General features: G+C 41.1%; 1 pseudogene; it reads right to left on the bottom strand.

Annotated features, from left to right (window-relative positions):
• Positions 1-10,103: 10,103 nt before the first annotated feature.
• Positions 10,104-10,655, bottom strand: LOC150007636 (ferritin light chain pseudogene; annotated as a pseudogene).
• Positions 10,656-19,258: the final 8,603 nt, after the last annotated feature.

The following is a 19,258-nucleotide window of genomic DNA, read 5'->3' as shown; positions in this document are numbered from 1 at the left end:
TCCATGCAGCTCAATTTTCTGGAACTTCTGATTGTCTCTAGCTTTGAGATAGTTGTATCTCTTTTTATTTTCTTATTGAAGGTATCGATGTGACATTGGTTCATAAATCTCAGACTAATATTCATAAAACATGTTTTTATCACACCACTTTTCTTCTCAGAAACGTTTAGTAGCTTCCTGCCCCTACAAAACAAAGCCAAAAATAGCCACTTGGCATTCAGGATCTAATTGAAGACTCCGCCTCTTCAGACCCACCAGCTCTGGCTGGAATAATTCTCTCCATCTCTTTTCTGAGTTCTCATGGCACTTCCCTGACTTTTATGTTATAGTTGCTTGTGAATGTGTCTTATATCACCTCCAGGAAGACCATTCTTAAATAAATGAGTCCTTGCTCAGAAAGAAAAGAGTAAGCTTTGCCTTAGCAAGTATATAATGTTGAAGAGTGCTTGAGAGAACCATATTTAGGAAGCATTCTAAGTCAGAATTCCTAGAGCCTGGAGTTTTGGTTATTAACTGCTGCATACCAAGCCATCTCAAAACTTAGTGGCTTAAAGTAACATTTATTATTGTCTCTCAAGATTCTGAGGGTTGACTAGACTCAGCTGGGTGGTTCTTGCTTAGTCTCAAATGCAACTGCAGTCAGAGGTGACTGGGCTGGAGTCATATGAATGCCCTATATCTAGACATCCAAGGTGGCTTCCTCATGCACATCCTGTCCAGGCTGGATGGCTGAAGTCTCTGGGGGCTGGCCAAACATCTTGCTCTCTTTATGCAGCTCCTCCATGTGACTAGCTTGGACTTCCTAAAAGCATGGTGGTCTCAGTTAGACTTCTTACATGGTGGCTGACTGTCCCCAGCATGAGCATTTTCAAAACTCAGGTAGAAGTGGAAAGGCTTCTTGTGAGTTAATCTTGGAAATCACAGGGATTGCTTCCTTCCCAGTGCCAGCCCAGATTCAGCATGGGAGAGGCAGTATTGCATAAGATCACAATACTGGGAGGTGTGGAGCCCAGCTACTTCACCTGCTAACATTTCAGCATTGAAAACAGCTCTATTTGAGGTGTGGAAGATAGAAACTGAAGATACGCCAATTAGAAGAATTGGAAAAGATCCAGGGACAAAAACGTATTGCAACTCAAAAAGGGTGATCAATCAATTATTACTTAATACAGCCACAAATCCTTTGAAACTCTTCTCATCAAGAGGTGGGGTCTATGTTCCCACCCCCTGGAACTGAGCAAGATTTTCTGACTGTTTGGTCTGTTGTGGAAATGTACCAGACAGTGCAGATTCAACCTGGGTTCAGGCAACCAGAAAAGTAGACATGGTAGCGAGGGAATTTCTGACATTCCTTTATAGCAGTTACTGGGACATTCAGCACTCACACTTTCTCGCTCTCTCCCCTGCTGTGCCGTGGGGATTCCACCCCTCCTATATACTATGCATAGACAAAGCCATCTGCTTGCCAAAATATGACATCAATGATTATATAACTGTGAGTGCACTGCACATGCAAATCTAATTATTATCTCTAATCGGCCCACACCCGGGCATTTGGGTGAGGGAGCCCGACAGACTCTATTGTCCCCACATGGTCCAATAAAGTATAGCAGTAGTAATGATACAGAGATTTGATCAGATCACTGGGGAGAAATAGGGAGGGGCTGTAGCAGAAGTTTGCTGAGATGATGGTAAGCAGTCTAGGACAGGATTGGCTGAGAAGCTGAATGCCTCCAGAGCACATGGAAATAAAGATAACTGGTTCTCTGGTTCACGGGCTCTCTGGCTCCTAGGCTGGCTCTCTTTGGCTCTCAGGCTCTTCTTTCTCAAGGATGCCTGGATGACTGAGCTGCAGCTGCCTGCATTTTTCAAGAGACAGTATTTTGAATGGGAAAAAAACTCTGAACACAGCCTAGGATAGGGCTAGCCTGGCAGAGGGTGGCAGGTTTATTTTTTGGGAATTCTAGAGGGGACGAGCTCTGAGGGAGAAGCCTGCCATTCTTCCAAAATTGTGAAAATTTTGTATCTTATGTTGTTTTAGTTTGTAAACTAACCCTATAGAAATAACTAAAAACTAACAGGGGGAAATGATAGGAAAACCCAGGTGTTAGAGTTTAGCCTTAATTGATAGGCCTAAGTAACTTATTCTTTTTTCTTTTAATCATTTATTTATTTGTTTGTTTATTTATATATTTTTAGAGAGAGGGGAAAGGAGAAAGAGAGGGAGAAAAACATCACTGTGCGATTGCCTCTCACTTGCGCCCCCAACTGGGGACTTGACGTGCAACCTAGTCGTGTGCCCTGACTGGGAATTGAACCAGCGACACTTGGCTCTCGGGCCTATGCTCAATCCACTGAGCCACAGCAGCCAGGGCCTCTAAGTAACTTATTCTTGTGGAAAGCTGTTATTCCAAATGTGTGAAGCTTCTGAATAAAGGCTCCTTTGCTTTATCACCAAACCTTTGCCTCTGGAATTTTGCCTAGAGGGTGGCAGCAGGCAGTTAAACCCCGATTACTGTTCAGTAACAGTAATGCTATGTAACTTCCAAGGCAAGGGCAAAAGGGTGGTAATATTTCTGCCTTGCTTACTGGATTATTTCATCTTGAAACTATCAGCCTGATTTGCTAAAGCTGCCATGCTATAAGGAAACCCAAATTAGTCCATGTGGGATATTGAATATACACTGTCACTCATTTATTGCCCTTATTTGGATGTCACATAGAGAAGGGGCTAGGAATTCCTGACCTACTCACTCTTAGGAGATGTCTATATTCTCAGAGACTTAACAGAGGGCCATGCGGGTTGGTTGGAGGCACCGGCCCTTTTAAAACAAGATTGAAGGCTGAATTAAGACTTGGGGTGGTCAAATATAAAGTCGTTAGCAAGTAGGATACAGAATATCCATCAAATAATGGTAAGACTTTCTGCTTTTTCACTCCCACCTTAGGCTAAGTGCTCAGTACTCTGTTCTTTCTTTTAGTTCAGCCTTTAAAGCTTTTATTTTCCTATACAGCTCACATAAAGGTTAAAGAGTTGAGATGGGCCACATAAGTGTGAAAAGCCTGGAGGAAATGGTGCTGGTCTGTTTAGGTAAAGCGAGATGGGAGGGACACAAGTGCCAGGGGAGCCACATTCACTCCTTTTGTCCTTCTGTCTGCCTGTGTTTCTGTAGTACAGTAGAACATTCTTCGGGAAAACAGCGTCCACTGACCTCATTCCAAGAAAATCAGTAACAACACCCAGCTGCCTTTGAGAAGGAAGGAAGACGACATTGAGAGACACGCAGAGAAAAGGAGAGAGAGCCACGGTCCCCCTTTCAGACTTCCCAGTGGGAACTTGGCGCCTCCGAGGAACAAAGGCACTGACAGGAAGGAGAGCTAAAAAATCAGTGCAGCAGGCTGGCAGGCCGCAGCCCAAGCAGGAAAGCCTGGGAGGGAGACCCGAATTCTCTTCTCCAACAACTTTTGGGTCCCTCTTTCTGAAACAAAATTGGTGAGGACGCCCCCTGGCCTGAATCAGAAGCACCCAGAGAGCAAAGAATGCAAGTTTTGCCCTTGTAACTGGGCGGCAGTCGGCAGCACTGGAAGCAATCGAGGTGGAGGGTACAAAAGACCTTCTTGCCAAACCCATTCCCAGGCTTTCTGACTCTCTAGGAACTGAGAGAGAGAAAATGCCTTGGCCAGCTTCCTGTAATTCAGTCAGTGGAGCCAGGGCCCCAGGGAGGACTTGCTCTGAGAAAACAAATGCACAAGAGAAAAAAAGGACAAGAAGGAGGAAAAGGCAGTTAGGAGACTCCAAAGGGATCAGCGGCTAAGCTCACGGGCAAACTGCTCCAGTACAGGAAGTAAGTAAAGCAAAAACAGGATCTGAGCGAGGTCACTTGTTTTGGAGGAGAGAGAGGGAGGAGAAGGGAGGGGCAGCAGAGTGAATGTGCAGCTCTGTCAGCGGCTTCCAGAGCCCTGGGAGGTCCAGCCTGCAGCACCCTGCACAGCAAAGCCTCTTTGCTCCCTGAACCGTGGCTCGCCCTGCCCTCTCTGAATTCTATCAGGGTAATTAAAAAATTAATCTCCCTCCCATTGCAAGATCAACTTCGATCTTCCTGTGGAGCTGTCTAAAGGAAGTGGGGGAGGCTGTGTGAGAGTTCCTGGGAGAATTTTTGTGATCTAGATGCTCAGTTATTTTTGCAAATTCTTAAATGTTTTCAGTAAGTTGCCTTTAAACGAAAATGCCAGTCTCTGAACAGATCATATTGATTTTTGGAGTAATTTCTTCAATCCACTTCTACATTATGAACTTAATTTTTAAAAAATTTTTATTGAAATATAGTTGGCATACAATATAATTGACATTAGTTTCAGGTGCACAACATAATTACTCAATAGCACCTAGTAACCATCTGCCACTATACAAAGTTACCACATTACTACTGACGATATTCATCCTTCACCCATCCTTCCATACCCCTCTCCACTGGCAAGTGTCAGTTTGTTTTTTGTTTCTATGAGTCTGTTATTGTTTTGTTTTGTTTATTTGTTTTGATTGTTTTAATCCTACGAATAAAAGAAATCATGTTGTATTTGTCGTTCTCTGTCTGACTTATTCACTGAGCATAATAACCCTCTGGGTCCATCCATGTTTTTTGCAAATGGCAGGATTTCATTCTTTTTTATTGCTGAGTAATATCCCATTGTGTATGCTTTGTGAGCTTTGTCAGCTTTCTACATCATGCTATTTTGGCTAAATAATGGATAACAGAACTTTCTCGTGAACTGTTTGGCTCAATATCTGGATTTTCTAGAGACAATTTTAGGAGCTTCAGGGTGTAAAAGAATCAGTGTGACCTTATCACATGGTATTTAGTACCAAAACGCTGAGCTGAGGTATTAGAAAGAAAGAAGAAAAAATAGCGTGGACCCGGAGTCCAAAAATGTGTACAACTCATGATCTTTCAAGAAGTGGGGACTCCGCTCCTGAGTGGTTTCTCCTACTGTTTCTCTCTCTCTCTCTCTCTCTCTCTCTCTCACACACACACACACACACACACAGTAACTTTTTAAAAAACTTATTTTGTTCATTGTTTTTCCAGAACCCCAATGTAAGCAGAATTCATTAACCAAAAAATGGGGGTGGGGAGAAACTCAAATGCACTGATTTTTTTTTTTTTAAGCCTCTTCTAAGGACTTTTAAAATGGATTCAGCTGCTCTCACCTGACAACTACTGCCTTCTCTGAAACCTGCTCTGTGGACAAGCCACACCAGTCCAATTCAGCTCAGGTGCCACTATGTGGCCCTAGAAGGGATCTTGAGAAACACTTTTATACAACAATGGGCCTGGGATGGGGGAGCAAAAGGAAGGGGCAGCTGGCCAAGTTAAAACAGGCAATTTTCTATTTCAGGGAATTAGCAGGCTGCTTCTGGGTCTGAGATGCAGCACAGTGACTTCTCTATAGGCTCCCTGCACATTCCACAAAGATGGCCTGCACTTGGGCCAAGCTGTCTTAACATTTTCCTTTACATGTTTTTCTTCCACTCAATACTCTTACGTTGAATTTCTTTTCTGGAAACAATCACCTGGCAAGGATTAGTTTTAGATATCACTAGGGAGTCACTAGACACAGCTGGATTCTTACACTGGTAGAGATATTCTTTTAAATGGAGTGTCCTAAAATGATTCATGGGGAACTCAGTGAACTATTTGTGGTAGAAGCCTTTGTTGCATAGCTGTTGGTCAAGACAGTGCTTTTTCAAAGTGATAGAAATTACAACTGGAATTTAAGACCATATAAGATCTATCATTTATAAAATGGAAATATATATATATATGTATATATATAATATCTACACACACATAGCTGTTTAAGACAGCTGCATAAGAAAGATGCAGCTTTACTGTGTGAAATATAACTGCATTTCTCTCTCAAATGTAACAATAAAATATTTCTTTTACCCTCCTGCAACTCTTCCATTTTCAATTGTGTGCTTGAAGCAGAAAGTAACCTAGGATTGCAACTAGTGCCCTGTGATTGGCTCACGAGAAGTTGTGAAGTGAAGAATTCACTGTTGTAATTCTTTAAGTATAAAAATTGCAACAACAAATGCCTATACTTGACTTCATTGGCATTTCATAATATGTGCACTTAAGTTATCCAAATTCAACCATTAGAGATAAGGGCTAATAATTGTACTTTCTAGTCCTCTCAATGGCAAATGATTTGAACTGAGCCTCCAATAGGAGACTGACTCTCCTTCTGGTGTCAGCCAACAGTGTGATATGTTCTAAAGTTGGAGGAAAACAGTTTCATTTTGTTACAGAAACAGGGGAGTCCAAAAACAAACCCCAGAGTTTGCGGCTGGGAGATAGGGAGCAGGAAGCAGCTTTCAGGATGCCCTTGCATGCCTGGAGCTAGTGGCTGGATACATTGTTGCAAAGATCCGCTTTACTTCCAAGACTCAGGAAGATGGGAGGGATCTTGGACTGTGGGCTGGTAGGGAAGAAGCAGACAGAGCCTACGTAGGGTTCTGTGAATGGTCAGAGCTGTTTGCAACACCAACTGCATGAGAGGAGGCAGGGAGAGAGAGGAGGCAGGGAGGGAGAGAGAAGGAGCTGCGGAAATTTTTGGGCTCGCTCTGGCTCTAGGAGGCTCTCTCTCAGGCTCTCTCTGGCCCTCACGCCCTCACTTTCTGGCTCTTGTGGGCTCCCTCCATCTGTCTTGGAGCAGGGGTCTCCAGGCGGCTTTAAGAAGAGGCTCTTGCCAGGCTGCTTGAAGAAGGAGAGGAGATCCATGCGGTTTTCAGGAAGAAGGCAGTTTGCAAGGAGGCTGAGAATCCAGGCGGTCCTGCATTGAGAGCTGGAGGGCACCACAGCACAGAAAGGACCTCCCCAATCAGAACTGAGTGATTGGCAGCTACTGGTAAAGCTGAGCTGTGCGTAGGATGTAAGGAAACGGTGTTTCTGACTTCTGTAAGACTGGCCAGGTCTGGGAGGGGGCAGCAGGGCTTTGTGTAAATAAACAATTCTTTTCCTTTTCACCAAACTCTGGTATTCAGAGTTATGATTCTGGCGGTGGGCAATCGGACCCCTAACTAAACAGCCCGTGGGTTCTGTTTCAATCGGAGCAGCCCAGGGGTTCTGTTACTATTTGATGTACTTAGAGATTATATGGTGGTCTTCGATATGGTACCATCTGAGGGGAATTTTAGGATCAATTTTGACTCTTATGACTTCTATTATACATGCATGAGATGTGTTTCCACCTGGTTGCAGATGATGTTTTGAGCGCTACTAACAGGAATTTAGTTCCAGCAGGACATGTTTGCATGTACTTCCTGAAAATCCACTGGTATGAGTGCTCAGTGAATGCTGGGAAAGACAATTGTTAGCTTACATCAGGAGCCAAAGGCTCATCTCTCCATTTCCTGAGTGTGGTTAAGAAATTTTCTTTATCATTCTCCCCATCAAGCATAGGAGTACTTCTGTGATTATTCAGGTATAAAAAATATTCTTGTGACTGTTTTTGACTTACTATTCCAGTTTCTAATTGGTGACATAGTATTGTCCAAACCTGTAGAGAATTCTTATAAGAGTTTAAATTGAGCCAAATTGACAACTTATGCCAGGAAGCAAGCTCTCAGATGCCCCTGAGATTAACTATTTTACAGCTTCCTTTATACATATTTTAGTATATTTTATTGATTATGCTGTTACAGTTGCCCCTATTTCTTTTCCCTTTGTTCCTCTCCTCCCAGTACCACCCTTCCCTCCAGAAATCCCACATGCCTTAGTTCATGTCCATGGGTTGTGCATATAAGTTCTTTGGCTTCACCCTTTCCTATGTTATTCTTAACTTCTCCCTGTGTATTTTATACCAACCGATTATGCTTCTTAATCTCTGCACCATTTCCCCATTTCTTCCCCTTCCCTCTCCCAGCTGATAACCCTCCAAATGATCCAAATACCTATGATTCTGTTCCGATTCTGGTTGTTTGTTTAGTTTGTTTTTGTTTTTACTTTTTTAGTTTCTGTTGTTGAGAGTTATGAGCTTGTCATTTTAATGTTCATGGTTTTGATCCTCTTTTTCTTAAGTAAGTCCCTTTGACATTTCATATAATAATGGCTTAGTGATGATGAACTCCTTTAGCTTTACCTTGTCTAGGAAGCACTTTATCTGCCCTTCTGTTCTAAGTGATAGCTTTGCTGGATAGAGTAATCTTGGTTGTAGGTCCTTGCTTTTCATCACCCTGAATATTTCTTGCCAGTCCCTTCTTGCTTGCAAAGTTTCCTTTGAGAAATCAGCTGATAGTCTTATAGGTAACCCTTTGTATGTAACCCTCTGCTTTTCTCTTGCTGCTTTTAAGATTCTCTCTTTATCTTGAAACTTTGGTATTTTAATGATGATGTGTCTTGGTGTGGTCCTCTTCGGGTCTAGGTTGTTTGGGACTCTCTTCACTTCCTGGACCTGTATGTCTAATTCCTTCACCAAATTTCGGAAGTTTTCCTTCATTATTTTTTCACATAAGTTTTCAATTTCTTGCTCTTACTCTTCTCCTTCTGGTACCCCTATGATTCAGATGTTGGCATGTTTAAAGTTGTCCCAGGGGTTTGTAAGCCTCTCCTTGTTTTTTTTCAGTTCTTGTTTCTTCATTCTGTGCTGGTTGACTGTTTATTTCTTCCTTATGCTACAAATCATTTATTTGAACCCTGTCTTCCTTCCCTTCACTATTGGTTTCATGTGAATTTTTTTTCATTTCATTTAGTATAGCTTTCATATCTTCCTTTATGCATTTGTTGTACTTAATCTTGTCTGTCTGTCAAGCCTGTGAGCATCATTATCACCAGTGTTTTGAACTCTGCATCTCTTAGGTGGGCTATCTCCTTGTTGCTTAGTTTTCCCACTGGAACCTTGATCTCTTCCCTCTTTTGGGGCCATATTTTTCTGTCTTTTCAACTTGACAGCCTCCTGTGTTTGCCTCTGTGTCTTAGGTAGAGCTGTCACACCTGTTACATTGTAAGGTATGGAGCCTTAGGTATTCATCAGTGCGGGGTGACCCTTTCACCATGTTGTGGCACTTTATGTTGGGGAGGAGTCTGAGAAGGAACAATGCCACTTGCTCAGCGTGAACCCCTTTTCCAGGCACTTCTCCCACTTCCTATATGGGACTGGCACCTCTCTAGCTGTTGCCCTGGCCATCATTCCCAGAGTGGGTGGGTCTATGTATGTTCTAGGACCATGGGAGCCTTCTAAACAAATGGACTCTGCTGAGAAATGGGAAGTTTCTTCCTCCGCCCCAACCCCCACTGGTTTTCACAGTCAGAAGCAATATGGCTTTCTTTTCCCTGGTGCTGGAACTGTGAACTATTCAGTCTGGTCTGGGGCTGGGAGTGCTCCCCAGGTGTCCTTCCTGACTTTTCTTAATGTGTTACTGTACTTTCCACCAGCCTGCTACTGCCACTGCCACAGCTGCTGCTGCCACCACACCATGTCCTCTCTGCCCCGGCTCTGCCTCTCTTACCTGTCTGGATGAGTATTTCTTCTTTATATCTTTGTTTGTTGAACTTCCATGCAGCTTGATTTTCTGGAACTTCTGGTCGTCTCCAGTTTCGAGGTAGTTGTATTCCTTCTTGGTTGTGGAGGGAGATGCAGCGTGTCTACCTATGCCACCATCTTGGCTGAAAGTATATATTTCTTTTTTTTAAATCACTTGAGGTAAGTTAGATATTAATGGTAACCACAGGAAGCAAATATCACTTATAAAGTTGGGGGAATGAAAGGGAAGAGGAGGGTTAAGCAGGTTTTAAGAGCTGGAGGAAAGAGCCTCTTAAGCCTGGAAGCCGAGACCTCTGAAGGGGGCCAGGCTCTGCACTACTGCTCTCAGTGCACAGGAAGCCAGAGCTGAGAGCCATGCCTGTCTTTTGCTGACAGGAAATGCTGACCTCCTTTGTGCATTTGAAAAAAAAAAATTTTTTTTTTTGGCTGCAAAAAGCTTTATTGTTTTCATTTGGTCCAATGCATGGGAGAGGGTTCCAGGGTGTATAAGAGTGTCTGATGGTTTCAGGGAGAGGCTCAGGCAAAAATCAGGCACCAGGGAAATGCAGAGGGGCCCCTTAAAGACTTCTGGGCTCCAAAGGCTTCCTAGGCATGCTTGAGGGTGAGACTTTAAAGAGATACTCACCCATCCCAGCCTGGGGGGCCAGCCAGCCTGCAAATGTTAGTCAGGTAGTTACCCATCTTCTTGATGAGTTTCATCTCCTCACCCAGGAAATGGTTCTCCAGGAAGTCACAGAGATGAGGGCCAGTACAGGCAGAACCCAGGGCATGTAGATTCAAAAGGGCCTGATTCAGGTTCTTCTCCAAGGCCAAGGAGACATCTATGGCATCCTGAGCTTTACCCCACTCATCTTGGGAAGGATTAACCATTCCTAGAAGAGAATGCAGCCACCACACTGGTTTTGCAGCTTTAAGAGATGCCGAGCACCCTCATGCTTCTCCTCAGCCAACTCTTGAAAGAAGTGTTCCACACTCTACAGAGCCACATCATCCTGGTGGAAATAGCCCAGAGAGAGGAAAGTGTAGGAGGCCTGCAGATGCAGGTTGGCTAGGAGGTTGATGGCAGCCTCTACCTCGGTGGTATAATTCTGATAAATTTGGGAGCTCATGGTTATTCAACAATGAAGAGCTAAAGTCAAAAAAATGATGTTGGCTGGTCTCAGAGGCTGAGGTGGTGACGAGAAAAGAGGGTGGAGGGTAGTTAGAAAAAAGGGGTGTCCCTAGGTCTGTTCTGCCCAAACCCTGTTGAAGCAAGAGACAGATTGCAGGACCACTGAGGGCACTGTCGAATTTGAAATTAAGGAGGAAACATAGCATTACATGGATGTGGGAAAAAGTAAGGCGGGATTAGATTACAGGATAATTAACAAGGTTATGTGCTCTCTTGAAGGTTGTTATTTCAAAGGTATGTTAATGTAAATGAGCAGAAACAATGGATAGAACTTGCTTAGAGCAGAAAATAGAGTTTATGAAGAAGTTATATGCCTGGGGCATGACTACCCACTATGAACAGCCCAGTTAGGAATTTATGATCAGATCACTCTATAGGTTACTTTCTACAGAACCACCCCCATTTTTTGTCCATGTAATCTATCTAAAGGTAAACTGGAAAATATGGAAAGAGGCATACGTAAAGATCTTGATTGGAGAATTATTTATTACAAACAATTCAAATTTCTGTCAAAAGGAGACCAACTATGGTTACATCTACACAAATGGACTATTATATAGCTGTAAAAAGTGAAGAGTAATATCTCTATATACTCCTATGAGCTCCTCAGGATATATTGCTAATAAATTAAAATTTAAGAAATGATCACTAAAACAAACAAAATGAAAAATTGAACCTAGCTATATATTGAGTTGATGGTTCATATTTTGAGTGACTTTAAAACCTGAGAATTGAGTATAGATCCCAAGTGGGATATATCATCAGAACACAGGAAGTACTAACAAGAAAAAAAAATCTTTAAATGTTTTTAGTAATTATATTGTAGCTATCATTATTATGAGACTTTTGTATACATTTTGTGGGGTGAAACAAACAAGTAATTATGTAGGTGTTTTTGGGGAATCAGGATTTTGGGTATGAAAGGAGATGTAGATGTAAGATAGACAAGATCAAACAAAAGCCCTGTAGTCCTGAGCTAGAATTTGCATTGGAAACCTTAGTATAAACTTGTGATGCTTTGTCTACATCTATCTATCTCTAAATTCCTAGTTTTGTTCCCTAAAGAAGCCTAGAAACAATAAGTAACCCATTAGGAGTGAGCATTCCTAACACAGAGATTATGACCTCCTAAGAACTAGGGCTTTGTACCTGGAGGTCTGCACCAAGAAGTGTTCAAGATAGCCCTAGCTGGTGTGGCTCAGTGGACTGAGCACCAGCCTTTGAACCAAAGGCTTGCAGGTTTAACTCCCAGTCAAGGCACATGCCTCGGTTGCGGGCCAGGTCCCCAGCTGGGGGTATATGAGAGGCAACCATACGTTGATATTTTTCTCCCTCTCTTTCTCCTTCCCTTCACCTGTCTCTAAAAATAAATAATTAAAATCTTTATTGAAAAAAAAGAAAAGATGCTCAAAATAAACCTTAAACATCTGGTCATACCTGAAAACAAAAACACTATTGACAGCTACTATGATTGTGCCAAAAGGAGTCAGGAACCCACTTGCAGGGGGTTCTATTTGACTGTCAATGAAAATAGTAACTGCAGTCAATTGAAATGCATCAGCTATATTTAAATCTATGAATTTATAATGAGTATCCAAAAAGAAGTTCCCTGGGAAGTGATGTCAGTGTGGTGACAAATTCCAAGGCAGGTAAGAAACAGCCCAGGCGGTTCAGGGCAGCAGTGTGAGCATATCCGTGATGGCCACCAGGCAGCAGAGCAGGGCTCCAGGATTGACATTGGCGTGGCAGCAGCTGGCAGCAGGAGCCTCCAGGCAAGTGGCCTGGGACCTGGCCACTGTGCAGGAGGCCAAGCAGCAAGAACTGATGGAGATGGAAAACCACAGGTGGTCCTCCCCATTACGTTCACCTCTATGTGATTTTGTTCCCAAAGCTGTGGTGTGGGAAATTATACTTAGCGCATTAACATCAAGGCAATTGAAGTCAGTTACCCTGAGGATTTTGTATTATTGTAGAAAAATCTAAACACAGAATTTTATTATTAAAATCAATTGATTTTAATAGAAACCAAAAGAACTTTCTGCTCGTTTATTTCAACTAGAACGCTTGCCTGAAAACTAGGCTCCTCTGCAACCATCTTGCTGGGATTCCTTTCTGAGAAAGTGTTTTTACTCCCCAGTGGAACTCTCCGTAGTTCAACAGGAATTCCTCTTCGCCCCTGCTCTTCGAGAGCTACAAGACTGACTTGGCTCAGTTTGGCTTTAAATTGTAGATACTATCAGTCTTTCTGTGGGGGTCTTTCTGAGCAAGGACTGGGCTAAAGTTCCCTTGGCTCACAAGATCTGATCAATTTTTCCTGACTGAGGTGTTATGATTGAATTTATATTTTTTATGACTTCAGGCTTGTTTCCTAGTCTTTCAGATTTAAAGAAACTATTGTATTTAAAATAATAGACTTCCTTCTTCCTTGTGATTGAATCTATAGCGGTAATAAAAATAAATAAAGAACAGCTGTGCAGAGAGGTAACCATAACTCCATAATTTCTAGTCAACTTTGCATATCAACAAAAGAGTGAGATGCAGGAAAATTAAAATGTTCCTTGGAGCAAACATTCTGGTCAGCTTCAGTGTAACCCTTGTCCACGGTGTCCTGTATTTGGGAGAAAGCAGTGGTTCACAGAGTTTAAACCAAGAGACCTAGGAGCTGGGAGAAGCAATTGGTAGCATTTCCTATTATTTGAAATAAATACTCAATTTGACCTGTATCTAGTGGTGTGGCTTATTATACTGGTGGTACCTATGTCTTAAAAACAAGGTTCTGGAATGCCCATTTGGCCTGCATGTTTGATTCTCTGAAAGGCATTTGGGAACTTAAAGTCTGGCTCACTTCCCCACTGAACTCACCTGGTTATACATTATTTTCTGAAATTGAGCAGGGCCAATTTCTAATGTCTGCAAATGGTTTGTATTTACACAAAGGCTGAGAAGATTGCTGAAATGGTTGTACCCTGGGAAAGGTTTATGAGAAGATTTATGAGAAGTGTTTGATGAAGGAAAAAGATAGACAGGTGGAGAGGCCAGTGGGGGGTGGGGGAAAGGTTGTAGAGGACTTGGCATAGCAAGAATAGGTGTCAAGTGACAGGGAGAGGTAAGTGGAATTTCCTGGCTAGATCAGACATCTAGTCTATGTAGTTAGGTGAAGGGATGCCATGAAAGGGGCAGTGGGCTACTAGCCTCAGACTCGTGATTAAGAGCCCTAATTTAAAGCAGCGGGAAATTAACCACTTGGATTTGAGGAATGATGGAGTAGTAGCTGTTGCTATGTTCCTGAGGGAGGAATGACATCATCTAAAAAGACATGAGAAAAAGCATTATTGGCTTCTATAAGTGCATCTGGAGGGAAAGAGTCTAAAGAAGGTTGAAGCATCTACAATGGGGACCAGAGGACTCTGACTGGAGTCAGGCCAGTAGCAAGGGAAGGAGTGTGAGAGAGCAACTCCAGGGTTAGAGATGAGGCAAAGAAATATTTTGGCTCAAGGAAAATGCAAGATAATAAATCAAGGAGATGGTAGGAAAGTAATGCCACCAAGGACAGTGGGGGAGGCGGGAAGAGAGGGATTGCTGTGGTAAAGGGAATGACCTCTGGATGTGGAAAGTGACATATAACAACTTTTTGAGAAGTAAAAGTTAGCAGAAAGTTGTGGTGCATAAACATTTTGTTGATGTCTAAAAACTATGTTTGAATTTCATGTAGGTTATATTGAAGACTTCTCAGAAAGGAGTTTATTCTTGGTGTTTACATTACTGATGGCAGTTTTCCTCACAAACATGCCTGTTAGCAGTTGCTGGTTTCTTCCAGAGAGAAGCAGTTCCTTGGCCCTGAGAGGGCACATTTGAAGAATTGCAAGGACTTTAATGTGAGGGCATAAGGGGCAAAAAGTAAATGAAACTGGGAATGCAGGGAGATTTAAAATGAATGAGAGTATGTACCATTGAGGTTTAGATTTTTCTCACTGAGAACTGGAGAATAATTGATGCTCTTTCAAGCCAGGGAATCACATGGTTAAATGTACATGCTACCAAAACCCGACAGGCAGAAGAAATAATGAAGGTTTAAAGTAGAGGGGACCACACAGGTGAGACTACAGCCTAGAAGGGAATTATTTAACTAATCATTGGGTGCCATTTACTAGAAAATACTAATATTAATTATGAGGCTGCCTAAATGGGAACACCTATACAACATGGGCTAAATTGCCATGATTTTTAGACCTAACAGTGCTAGGTTATTTGCTGTATAGCTAGAATACTAAGGGTCATAAGATAGGTAGGAGTTAATTTGATTCAGAAATTGCAAAGAAGAAAGCAAGCAAGCATTTGAGTGTACAGAACCTTAAATGGAGAAAGGATAAAGAGTACTCTGCCTAAGACGGTAAATTATGGAAATTGCCTGTGTCCAGCCAGGTTTAGCAACAGAAGCAAAACTAGTAGGATGTGTGTGTACATACAAAGAGGATTGGCTTACACAATTGAGGGGCTCTCTAAAGCAAGCCCCAAGTCCATAGGACAGATAGTCAGAAAGGAAACAACTAGCCAGCTGGAAATCCATTAACTTGAGCTTGAGCTGAAGCTTGGAGTCTCTAAGCTTTAAGGAGGGCCTAATCACTTTTAAAGGGCTCACACTTGACTGTGTTAGACCCAACAAGGATGATGTTCTTTTTTTAAAATCAGCTTTTATTTATTTATTTATTTTTAGAGAAGGGAAGGGAGGGAGAAAGAGGAGAAAAATATCAATGTGAGAGAGAAACACTGATTGGTTGCCACCCATACGTGCCCCAACCAGGGACTGAACCCACAACATAGGCATGTACCCTAACTGAGGATCGAACCAGGACAACCCCCAACCAACTGAGCCACACTGGTCAAGGCAATGTCCCTTTTTTGATTAATTCAAAATTAACTGATGGGACTCTATGTCAGTCTAATCCCTTTATAGCTGCACCTAAATTAGTATTTAATTTAGTAATTGGGAGATGGTGTGTGTACACTGCAAAATGGCCACTGCCTTCTTCCTTCCTCTAACTCTCATGAGAGAATACCCCTGTAGTCCACCCTATCCAGAATGCACTAGAAAGGGAATGCTGGGATTATAAGAATGTAGTTCAGATTATCTATGCTGACAGATCACAAAGCCATCACACTATCATTCTCAACCAAAGACAGTTTTTCAGATAGAGAACATTATTCTGAAAACTTTGAGAGATGGAAATGAAAATTATATTCCCTCTGCTTTCAATAGTCGTGAGGCTTAACTTTCTCCATGTATTATTGCAGGCCTTTACTACTATGAAATGAGAACATCTTATTTCAGAAAATATTAACATTTTTATATATTTATTTTGTATTTAATAAGATATACACTCAATTTAATAAAGTAGAATAGCTATAATTCAAGTAAGGGATAGTCATATGATAGAACCAAACTTAAAATCAGGACATTAGATCTTCCATGGATAAGTCAAAAAGCCTCTATTTTCTTCCATGGCTTGGCTTCTAATTAGCTTAGTCACTAGGCCAAATCATTTACCCCAAAACCCATATCTGAGTTTTCTCATAAATAATATAAGGTGGCTAACTAGATGCAATATAAATTCTCAGATGATCTAGAAATCTACTGGCAACATTCATTAGAAAAAAATTAAATTATTTCTTAAAAACTATCTTTCTGAATTACTAAGTTACTTATATAGAAATCCACACAAATGATCCAATATCTCCTACTAAATTAGCATTATTTCCTATTATTTTTTTATGTATATAACTTCCTAAAAATTTGTATTTTTACCATGGATCCATGACTTCCTACAAGTTCATCTTTTTTTTTTTTTAATATTTTATTTATTTAATTTTTAGAGAGAGGAGAAGGGAGGGAGAAAGAGAGAGAGAGACATTGTTGTGTGAGAGATACATCAATTGGTTGCCACTGGTACACCCCCAACTGGGGACCTAGCCCACAACCCAGCCATGTGCCCTGACTGGGAATCGAACCTGTGACCTTTTGGTTCGCAGGCTGCCGCTCAGTCCACTGAGCCACACCAGTCAGGGCCAAGTTCATCTTTTTAGGGCAGTTTTAGAATACTTCAGACTTCAACGGATCAGAAATTTGAACTGCAGAGGGTTCTCTATATGAAGACTGAGCTGACAGTCATTATGCATCAGACGACACCTATAGAATAAGAGAAAACACCTTGTAGCTATTCCTATGTTCTAAACTACTGTACATCACAGATCAGATCATAACTGCTTAGACTTGAATAGTTAGTCTGTTGTAGTCAAGTTTGGGTGGGCCCTTTCCTGATTTGCTTCAGGATTTCGGTAATATAAATTAGTATTGTTTCCCTAGAGAGGAAGGTGCCTGGAAGAAACTTCACAGCTGATATTTTGGTTCCCATGAATCAATCTCCCCACCCCCAGGAGGCTATCTCTCCATCAGGGGCTGTGATCATCACTGTGTTTCTGGGATAGGCTCTCAGCACTGTCCTTGGTTGAGAGCAATTTCTTTCTTTTCAAACTCAGCCTATATTTTCATAAAATAAATGAAAGTAAAATACCAAGTCCGGCAACATATTAAAGATCTCAAAGACTAGACAATGTAAATAAGGATGTACAAAGCATGAGACTGCTGAAAGAAAAGAGAGGAGAAAAGAAAGAGAAATGAAAAGAGGAAGGGAAGGCGTCTAGGATAATGTTTGACTGAGTAGACACCTGGTTAGCTCTAGCTCTATTGCTACCCTCAAGTAGGTTGGACTTTTTATGAAAAAGAGTTTGAAATATGATAAGCAGCCCTTAACTTAAATTTCTAAAATAATTCACTCATTCAACAAATATTTATTGAGCCTACATTGTGTACCAGGCATATGGCATGTACAGAAGCTAGGGAAATGATAGTGAACCAAGGAAGACCTTGCTGGTTCTCTCCACTACTGTGTTTTTCCTCAGGCCTGCACATAATCTAAGAGGAAACATATATTTGAAATGTGAGATATTTTGGGCTCCTCGGGTAAAATAGAAAGATAAGGAAAGAACAAAAATTATATATTTCTGATGCTTCTATGTTTTTATTTTCATAGAAGGACGAGACATCTTTAATCAAACATTATATGGTATTTCAAAATCTGCTGATCCAAAAAAAGAAAAAAGAAATTTCATGTAGGTAACAAACAGACATCCAGTAATGATGTGATGATTTTTTTTTCCCAATGTCAAATATTTGCAATTGATAACTTCCCTTTTGCCTTCAGAAGTAGAATTTGTTTAAAAGCTTATAATTACTTTTCAAAGAGGCCCTGTCCTTTATATATATAGACTTAAATATTTACAGATAAAGTAATGTGCTGTCTGGAATTTTTCTCTAAATAATCTAGGGGACAGAAAGTGAGTATAGGACAGAGATGAAACAGGACTAGCCAAAAGTTAATAATTATCAAATTTGAGTCATGGGTACATGTATTTCTTATACTGTTCTGTCTACTTTATATATGTTTGAAAATTTAGTAAAACATTTTTAAACTATCATATATATATAATAAATAGTCCATTACATAACTTTGAATGCTTAGAATCAGAATGACAGATAAATTGAATCAACAGAATAAGAACACTGCCTGACACAATTGTTCCTCAACAGTGTATTCAACCCTCTGAATCAAATCAATGGCCTTTATAATGGTATTTCATATGTGATAGCCTTGAGGGTTTTCAGGGTATAAATATATAGACTCTTGAAAAAAAAATAAATAAGAAAAAGGAAAAAGAGAAAAATAAAAACTTGTAACATTTTCAGCTTTTTAACTAATTTGGGAAGAAAATAAACAATGGTGTTTAAACAGCCAAATTGAACATTTGGTGTCCATGAAGGAATGAAAACACTCTGTGAATTGAGATCATGGATACAAGACAAACAATATTACTTTCCAAATGGAAAATCGGGACTATGAGTTATCACATGCAAGTTTTCTAAGTACTCACTTGGTGTTCTCACAGACCATATGTTTAATAAAAGTATTTCTGTCAAGTGGGTCTATAAACACTGAGTGTATGAAGAACTGTGGTTTGTGAGACAATGTCTAGACAATAACACACACCTGAGTGGAAATTTTAAATTATAATCAATTTTGATGTTTTGGACCATCTGAACTTCTGGTACTTTGCAGTACTTCTTGTACTGGTAATTATTGGATGCTTGCTGTGCTTTAGGCCCTGTTTTGGGAGCTGGAAAGACCAGAAACAAAATAAGCAAAACTCCTGCCCTTGTGAAGCTTAAATTCTAATAGAAAAGGTTAGAGACCTAAGTGTTGAGGAACAAAGTAAAGCAAAAATCGGGAATACGCAGCAAGTATAGGACTTGGGGGAAAGGACGGTGTTGTTGTCAGAAGGGTGCTCAGAAAAGGGCTCAGTGAAGAAGAGCTGAATGAGGGAGTCAGCCACAGAGACATTGGGGGAAAGGATTTCAGGTGGAGAATAGCAAGTACAAAGGCCCTGAGGTGAAGTGTACCTGGGGTGCTAGAGAAACAGCAAGGAGGC

This window comes from Furipterus horrens, unplaced genomic scaffold (assembly GCF_987537825.1).
Source record: "Furipterus horrens unplaced genomic scaffold, mFurHor1.1.pri manual_scaffold_6, whole genome shotgun sequence".
Classification (NCBI taxonomy): Eukaryota; Metazoa; Chordata; class Mammalia; order Chiroptera; family Furipteridae; genus Furipterus; species Furipterus horrens.
This window is presented reverse-complemented; position numbering and strand designations above follow the sequence as displayed.